Consider the following 8,546-nt stretch of genomic DNA (forward strand, 5'->3'; position numbering starts at 1 on the left):
TGGTGTAAATTTACACTGCCCATTTAAAATTTGTGGAACTAAAGTGATTCTTGCTAGTTTGGGATCTATCCCCAAGACTGAGTAAGGCATTTTACTCAAATTAAGAACACCAGCTATGCTATTGTTGTACCTGCAAATTGTTTGTAAGTAGACCTGAGCTGCTAAAACATTCACTAATGATTTCAAGCATCTGAGTGTGAAGACTGGATATCATGCATGGTATCATCAAAAATACGCTAAGAGGAGGGAAAAACTGGAGTGGCCACTGTACTGTGCTATCAGCTTAGGAAAAAAAGGAAATATGACTGTGGAGGGGACCCAAGGAAAAGTGCAGGCGAGAGAACAGGGGAAAGGCATAGGAGTTCTGAGTCCTCTGATGTGAGGAAGAGACTTCCTTCTGAAACAAAGCATTTAGCTCAGTTAACTAGAACAGTGTTACTGTTGCAGAAGTAGGCAGCCTGCAGTTTTAATTGATTATCTAGTCTTAAAAAATATTTTGGGTGAGTAGATACATTACTTACTTAAATACTTTAGAAGATATAGTTTATCAATAAGAAATGGGTGCCATTTGGCATCTGCTGTAATTGCTGTGATGGAAATAGCAATACAGAACTATCAGATAGAAAGGGTCCCACACTTTTAAAAAGCTTAGAGCTATTTTATATATTTTTAATGGCCAATGAATAAATGATGTGACATACATTTTACATATCTGTGAAGTAATGAATTTGAGATTAAATCAGACATAATGATTTTGAGGTGCTAGACACATGTTTAATATACTGAGGAAAAGATTGCTTTTGATGTGAAGTATGAATATGATTACAAGTATGTGGGGTAGTTCTTGAGAGTACCTTTGATTCCTGAAGAAAATCTTTGGGTCCTGCAATAGACCCATGATAATACATGAGGAGCAGAACTCTAGCCCTCATCCTAGATCTTTAGTTCTTTTAGATGTCCAGTCATTAAAAACAACTGTCAAATAGTCTTGATTTTACTTAATCTTGTCCCTGCTTGCTACCATGGTCTTCAACGGGACCCGCTAGAAGGCACACATGAGTACAGTTGAACGTGTTCATAAATTATTGTGAAGAATTTAAAGACTGTTAATAATGAACAAATTGCATGATCAACTTCTGGGGAAAAAGAACTGCTCATCAATTACAAGTATTGTTCAGACATTAATAGAAAATTGTACTTTTTTTTCTTCCAAACAAAATGATGTCTGGAAGGACACTGGAATGAAAGCATGTAATCTTTACATCATTAAATTTCTTAGTCAGTTTTTAACTCCTAGGGAGGAAGCCCACTCTCTGCCAAGCAGATGAATTTTCAGTCAAAGAATTTCAGATGTGATTTATTTTAACAAAATAAAACAGTATGTATTTTGTCCTCATTTCACTGAAAGAGGATCTCAAAGAAGCAATTAATATCAAACTGAATGAGTGACCAACCATCTGCCAATTCCAGCACATTCAATACAACTGATGCTTTATTCAAATGCAGAGTCAGAGTACAGACTCTGTCACCAGAAGAACTGATTTAGCTCAGATGGGAAGGCAAGAATGATATGTAATTATACATATAGTGAAACCAGCTTACATCAGAACTTGATGTAGTAGAAATCTTTTTCTGCTACAGTGAAGGAGAAAAGATACCAAAAATCTCTCAGTGTATTGTTAACATGTGAGTTTCAAGGCAAGCCACACTGAATCTTTACTCATCAAAAAGTTGTCTGGGGAAGAGGAGGAGTTGGCTTGTTATAGGAGGTTTGGCTGTTTAAACTGAGATACTCAGAGATGCTAAAAGGAGTAGAACTCCCAAATCTGATTTATTTTGAAGGACTTGGGCAACATAATCCTTGGGCAACATTTAAAAACTCCTATGTTCTGACATCGCAGAAGGCAGCTGCAGGAACAGGAAGCTATCCAACAAAAGGAGAGGAAATCCTGCGTTGTTTAGTTCAGTAGAATATAAATGAAGAAGACGCTATAATGAATAAGGAATTAAAGCTTGCAGAAGACATTTTGTGTCAGCTTCTGACCCTTGATTTGGTGACAGCCCATAAATCAACTGCAAAGTCAGCTGAAAAAACCATGCGAGGCTTTGCTAAGAACAACCTATAAATCAATACTACATTTTTCTCAATAGGTTTTCTTAGCTGCAAGGGAATGGGATAAAGTCCAGTCTTGAAATGAGGGAATAAAAACTTAAGACAGGTTACCATTTCTGTATGCAAAAAGTGTCCTCAAATCACTATGCAAGATGCGTAGTGAAGTTACTTAAAAGAAAGATGATTCCTCAAAGTTGGACTTCAGTAGCTGGCTGTAGAGATTTTATTCTTGAGATTGCTAGGATCTCTACTTTACTGTTACATAGAGCCCTTGAGACAGGTGAAGCTAGTCTGGAGTTGCCAACAGCTCTTGGAGAGGAGCAAGCTATGGTTCAAGACTTTTATGAGTAGAGCTTAAAAATATAACTTACTTCTTGACCCACACGCTTGCATCTTACGATTAGTTTAAGCATCTATGTTATTCAGCTTTTAAATGCTATATGGAGCACTTCCTACCCCTCAAAAGCAAACAAATCATCTGGATGTTTAGTATACAGTAGTCAGTTCTTCCTCCTTAAAAATGTTTCCAAGGTCAACTGCTCAAATAGCACATGATTTGCTTTTAAGACAAATTGAAACTAATTAGCAGGAGGTGAAAATGATTGGCAGCAATTAACTCAGTTTTCATATAGAAAAAAACCAAGATAGTAGGTTTTTCAATGGTTGCCTGTGTAGAGTTTAGATATTTTTCTTTAATTGCACTATAGTAGTACTTTACCCTTGTTTCTTCTTTCCCTGATGTAGTTTGTATATTACAGGTTAGTAAAGATTTTTTTTGTTGCTGCTTAGAGTAAAAAAAGCTGATCTTTTGCTTTTCTTCTTAGTCTTACTGACTTAATTGGTATGGTGAAAGATGATTTTTCTGAGACTGGACACTAACTGCACTTATATAATCTGATACTCTTGCTGTATCTGCCTTCCCTTTCCAAATATTGCTGCTGACACCTGTTGAGATCTATTGAGCCCTAGGAAGTGAAAGCTGGTGAACTTAAAATAGTTCAGATTCCCCAGCACTGATTGTGCCTGCTGCTATTTTCTGCCAGTACTGGGGGGGGGGGGGGGTATGGAAAGGGTAGAAAGCCACTGGACTGAGTCCAGCTTCTCCAGTGCTGTACTTGCTTCTTGTTGAAGGCTCTTACTATGTCCGCTCCATCAAACTGCACCTCCGAACCAGTCCACGGCTAATGTAGCTATGGGAAATTTGGATGAAGTTCTTGATAGTAAACTTTACTCACACTGTGCACAGCTGCTGGGAAGAGAAGATGAAGATTTGCTTTGTCGTTCTCAGCACCTTCCAGAGTCAGCTAGGACCTGCGGCCCCCAGGTTTGACTGCTCTGGTGTACTGGTAGAACGATACCCTTTACCTAACGATAATGCGGTACCTACGGGCATCAGCAGGTGCTGGGGGACTCTTTACAGTTGCGGAGGTGATTCTGTATATTTGGCTGTTTTTCTCCCTCTGTTTCTAGACAATGTTTCTTCCTTTCACTTGCTGAGCTTGTCTGCAGTCATACAGCACCACAGAGGAGAAAGTTTTAACCCATTTTGCTGGGTTTTCAGGCTGCTTTGCGCTGTTCTGTTGTGATATTAAAACTTGCCCTAACTGAAAGATAACTCCTATCCAAAAAGATCCGCAACAGCGTCACCCTGTCACCCCAAAAGCTGTTACCATAGGAGGACTTGCTACCTGTGAGGGGAATGTGGGTACAGACAATTTTTAGGCTGCTTTCACTTGTACTAAGGACTGAGTCGAGATGCAAACAGGGCAGATTTCTTTGTGCCATTTTCTTTCCAGCAGCAAAGAGCTCTGCCCAGACTTAATGATCTGGCTGCCTGCTGAGAGATGTAATATATGCAGCTATCTCCCAAGAGACTCCTGCCCTAAAACATACCTTTTTCGTTTCTCTCTTTTTCATCATTATGCCACCTAACATGAAAGGAGAAAGGACAAGAGTGATTTTTAAGACATTTCTTATTGCAGATGAGAAACTCTTAGTGGCCTTCATAAGTTAGTACATACCTAAATACATGATAAGACCTTCAAAGTTTGAGTATCCCAAGAACAGCTGGCATATTGGCTGCCGAGAGCTAATCCTTTTTTTAAGGATTGCAAGTGAATATAGTGGAAAGGTATGACTCTCAAAACCCCTGCTGCTCAAAATGTTCTGTTTCTATTGCTGCTATTACACTTTTTTCCCCAAGATTATGAAGATTAAAAGATGAATGAGATCTCAAAATGGAAAAGCAACATGCAGTTTTATGAGAATTAAATTTTTATTTCTTTCTGATAGCACTAAAGTTAAAAATTATTAACCTTACCTTTCTAATTCCCTTCTCTGAATTTCCAAATCTCTGTGTTATTTCCTATGAATCTTTGTATAATAAAACATGAAAAGTCTTATAGCTCCTTCAGCTACAATAATGCTAAGTCGTTTCTGCTGTCTTAAACCAGAATAATAAAAAATGTAAACGTTTTTTAGAAGATGAAGACTAAATATTTCTGGTAATGAAGCAAGGTAAATTGCACTATAATTTTCTTTAGATCTGTGGGAGGTCAGATATAAATTTTACTTCTCTTAGTAAATAAAAAATAATAGTTAATTTAAACAATTTATGGTAAATAACAATTGTATTTATTTTGTATTAAGTATCTCTTTTAAGTAACAATCATCGATTACTTATGTTGCTTTCTTTTATGGACTTTTCCTTAGGATGCATCCTAATATTAGCATTTCCCATCCTTACAGGATAGGTCACCAGTTTTGTTTTGGTTTTTTGTTTCTTTTTTTAATTTTGTAGTGTTTTCTGATCACTCTTTAGCTTTCTACTTGGCTTTTTTCATAATTTTTTAATGTACTATTTTTAATGAAACTTTTTAAAATGTTTAACACTTCTGCAAATTTTTAATCACACGTAAATAATCAAACTAATAGTTTAATCAAACTTTACATGAATGATAGAATACTTTCAGTTGCCTTATCATTATTTCTCTTTGATAGATTCATTATTCACATAAAAAGATGTTGCCAAGTTCTTCACAAAGACTACTTTGTAAATGGTATTTATGAAATGTAGTGCGTGATTTTGGTGAACATGGTAATACTGAATGTTCATTAACTAGTGAACATAAAGATCTGAATTGTTTCAATGGGCAATATGTGAAATGGATTTCTAGGCTGCAGTAAAGAAATAATAGGAATATTATTTCACTGAAAAAGGAAATACTGTTATGGGAAATGACAGATCATGCGGACAAATGGTGAGTCAATACCGAAATGCTTCAGTGTAATGGAATGATGAGCCTGAATACATTTTGAAATATTTCTTGGGTTTTTTTTTAATTAGATATCATGGTTACTATTTCACAGTCTATGAAAGGAATACCGTGAAAGGAATGTTCAGACACTATCTGTATAGAATTTGCAAACACACGTGTTCACCCCTTATTTTACAGGCCTGAAAACATGAGAAAGAAGAGAACAAATAAAGTTTTTTCAGGTATCTTCTAAAGGAACAGGTTTTTCCATGGTCACATACCAGGATGGCTATCGTGGTAACTTGGAAAACAAAATTAGCTGTTAGGTGATTAATAAATATAGTATAGCTTGTTTGCTGGTTTGTGATATGTAGACTGTAAGACAGAAAAATTATTGTGGTAGTTGTCATTTGCAGTGGAAGACAGTTGTGTTCAGTTACTTCTGTATTTACATCTTTTAAATCTGAGAAATGGAGAGAGCAGAAAAGGCAAAAGATTGATCTTTGCTCCCACGCTTCAGAGCATTTGTGCAGTGACTGAACTGTGGTCTGCTACTCTACACAGGACTTCATGCAATATGTGGCATTACAACGGCTTAGCTTGAATATTCATTTTCAAAAGTTTATTGTAGTACTTGTGAAAAGGCCTAGACTGACAGCACTGTACAGTGAAGTCTTTGTTAATTGATCAACAGAAAATTTGCAGCAGCTGGTGCAAGATCTCTGGCCCTACCTCCGCACATCTGAACCCTGACCTCGCAGAACCACCGTGTGGGAGCAGGAGCAAGAATTTGTTCTCTTTGCTGGAGGCATTGCTGGAACTAAAGGTATAGACAGTCACCTTTCTATAAAGACCTTCAGTGTACATAAAAGAAGAGCAAAGAAATGCAGCAAAAGGTACCAGAAATGGCATATTCCTTAACAGGCTTACTTGTTAAGTGAAAAAAGTTTGGCTTCAGTGTGAGTGATAGAATATTATGGACTAAGCCTCCTACGAGAATGTTTTTTTTTTTGCTAGTAAATTCTGAAAGACTGTCCTGGAGTTGTTGGAAGTAACAGAAGACTGTAATAATTATGAAATTCTCTTTTCTACGTGACCAAGAGTTTAGGGGAAAACGTATCTTAGCCCTTGCTTTGAGATTTGACTTTTTTTTTAGTTAGTGAATTTTGGAATGAGGGCAAAATTTCTGATAATCATGAAAATTGTAGATGAAACACTACTTATATAAGGTCTCCAGAAAGAACTTACATGAATGAGGAACCTACTGTGTCTCCTGGAATCACCACTATTAAATAAATTTATACTGCTTAGAGGGGAGTTTTTAGTTTCTAATACCTATATATTGTTTTAGAGTCACGAAGCCTGTGTCTCTCATAAATCCCAAATTAGCAGGGGCACTGCAGGGTTCAGATCAGACTTTCAGAAGCTTAGACAATCTCAAACTGCACTGATGCCCTTTCTAGTCATGTGAATCCTGCTAGCTTTGCTTCTGGATAAAAGTCAGATATCACTGCCTGTAGAAGCAATGCAGAAATACATTACTAGTGTTTGTTTTTAATTCTCCTTGTGACCTGGACAGCTTATGAACAAATTTAGAGGCATAATTAAAATAACGCATTGGAAACTGTCATTAAATTTCAACACAGAGAAAAGGAGCAGTGATTATTTTTAGATTTAAAATAAAGCAAGTTGGAAATCAGGGTGAAAAATAAAATCCTCTCTATTTATTCAGTGGTTCCCAATGATTAAAATGAGCCCACAGTGAACAAAGGAAGTGTTTGGAGAAATCTCAGTTTTTCTTTCCTCTTTCTTGTATCTTGCAAACACTATTATTTGAGATCTGCAGGTAATATTGGCTCTCTGAAACTAGAGAGTTTTTCAGGTTGAATGTTTTCCATGCTAGCACTACAGTATCCCTTACACTGCTACTGACATTGGTGAAGAAGACCAAAGTGTTTTTCTGTAGCTCATAGAAGATAGTACTGTTCTAATTTAAAATCAGCACCAGCTGACAAAGTATTCCATTATCTTATCTACATTAGCTTATCTACAACAAGCATCTGCTTTAAGACTAAAATACTTTCTATAGAGCTGCAAAATGTGTTGACATGTAAGTCAAAGACAGAAAGAGGTTTATACTGTGCTCATACAGGATACTGCTCCCACCAAAGCCGAAAGCAAAGTTTGCTGTGACTTCATGCGCATGAAGGACTTAGTCGCCATTGAAGTAACAAATACCAGGAAAAGGCAAGGGAGAGAACGTAAGGGCGGTGTAATAACAAAGTCTTGGATCAAGCTGCTAAGAGCAAGGCACTGTACAAAGAATCAAGCTCTGACCCTGGCTAGTCACCCAGCTGTTTGCCTGGATGAAAGCAGTTGACTTGGGTTAAGACTAGTAGAGCCCTCCCCCATGCCAGCCTTTTGAGTAAAAGAAACTGTGGATCTCTAATGTTCAGTTGTTATGTGGCGTTTATAGCAAAGTGAATGCAGAAACATCAAGATGCAGTTTGTTTGGTTGTGAGAGAGTATCTATACAAATTGAGATGACCCATGACCACCAACCTCTTGAGGTTTTCTCCCAGATGCATCTAGATATCTGTACCTTTTTTTCCCCAAAATCAAAGATTTCTTATTTAATGTTATCAAAATAATATATGCACAAACATGCATATGCACAATTTACTATATGCTGAGGAAGGAAATGTTCATTCTGCCCTTTGTACTACTGAAGATCAACAGTATTCACCTATTGTTTTAAATACCAGTTAAGTCTTTCCACTGTCTACTAGCAGCTAGGACCTGCCATACCTACCTTTCTACTGACATTATATTGCAATGCAATTCATTTATCTCCGCTTTGTTTCTCTCCTAATATCATAACAGAGAAAAGCCTCCAAACTGGCCAAAAGTAATCTTGATGAAAAGCTTGCTTTTCATATTCTTAATCTAGGTTATATTTAATAGCAATTAGGAGTCTAGTGATTCATCTGTATTATTCATTTCAGAATAACCACTGTGTTATAGTTCCATATCCCATCGTACATTTCCATTCTGATAATCTTGAGTACCAAGAAGACAAGTAGTAGTGTGGGGAAAATTTCTCTGAGAAATTATAGTCACCTCTTTTGGAGGGATACAGGAATTTTGGAGGGATTTAGTAGTGCTTCTCAATCAAT

The 8,546-nt window shown here is 36.8% G+C and overlaps 1 long non-coding RNA gene across 1 annotated transcript; it reads left to right on the forward strand.

Annotated features, from left to right (window-relative positions):
* The first annotated feature begins 3,243 nt into the window (after window positions 1–3,243).
* LOC134136983 (uncharacterized) lies at window positions 3,244–7,097 on the forward strand. The gene is made up of 2 exons (XR_009957596.1): window positions 3,244–3,437; window positions 6,065–7,097. It is a non-coding gene; the product is annotated as an uncharacterized LOC134136983 (long non-coding RNA).
* The last annotated feature ends 1,449 nt before the right edge of the window (window positions 7,098–8,546 follow it).

The sequence above is a fragment of the Rhea pennata genome, chromosome 2 (assembly GCF_028389875.1).
Source record: "Rhea pennata isolate bPtePen1 chromosome 2, bPtePen1.pri, whole genome shotgun sequence".
In the NCBI taxonomy this organism is placed as follows: domain Eukaryota; kingdom Metazoa; phylum Chordata; class Aves; order Rheiformes; family Rheidae; genus Rhea; species Rhea pennata.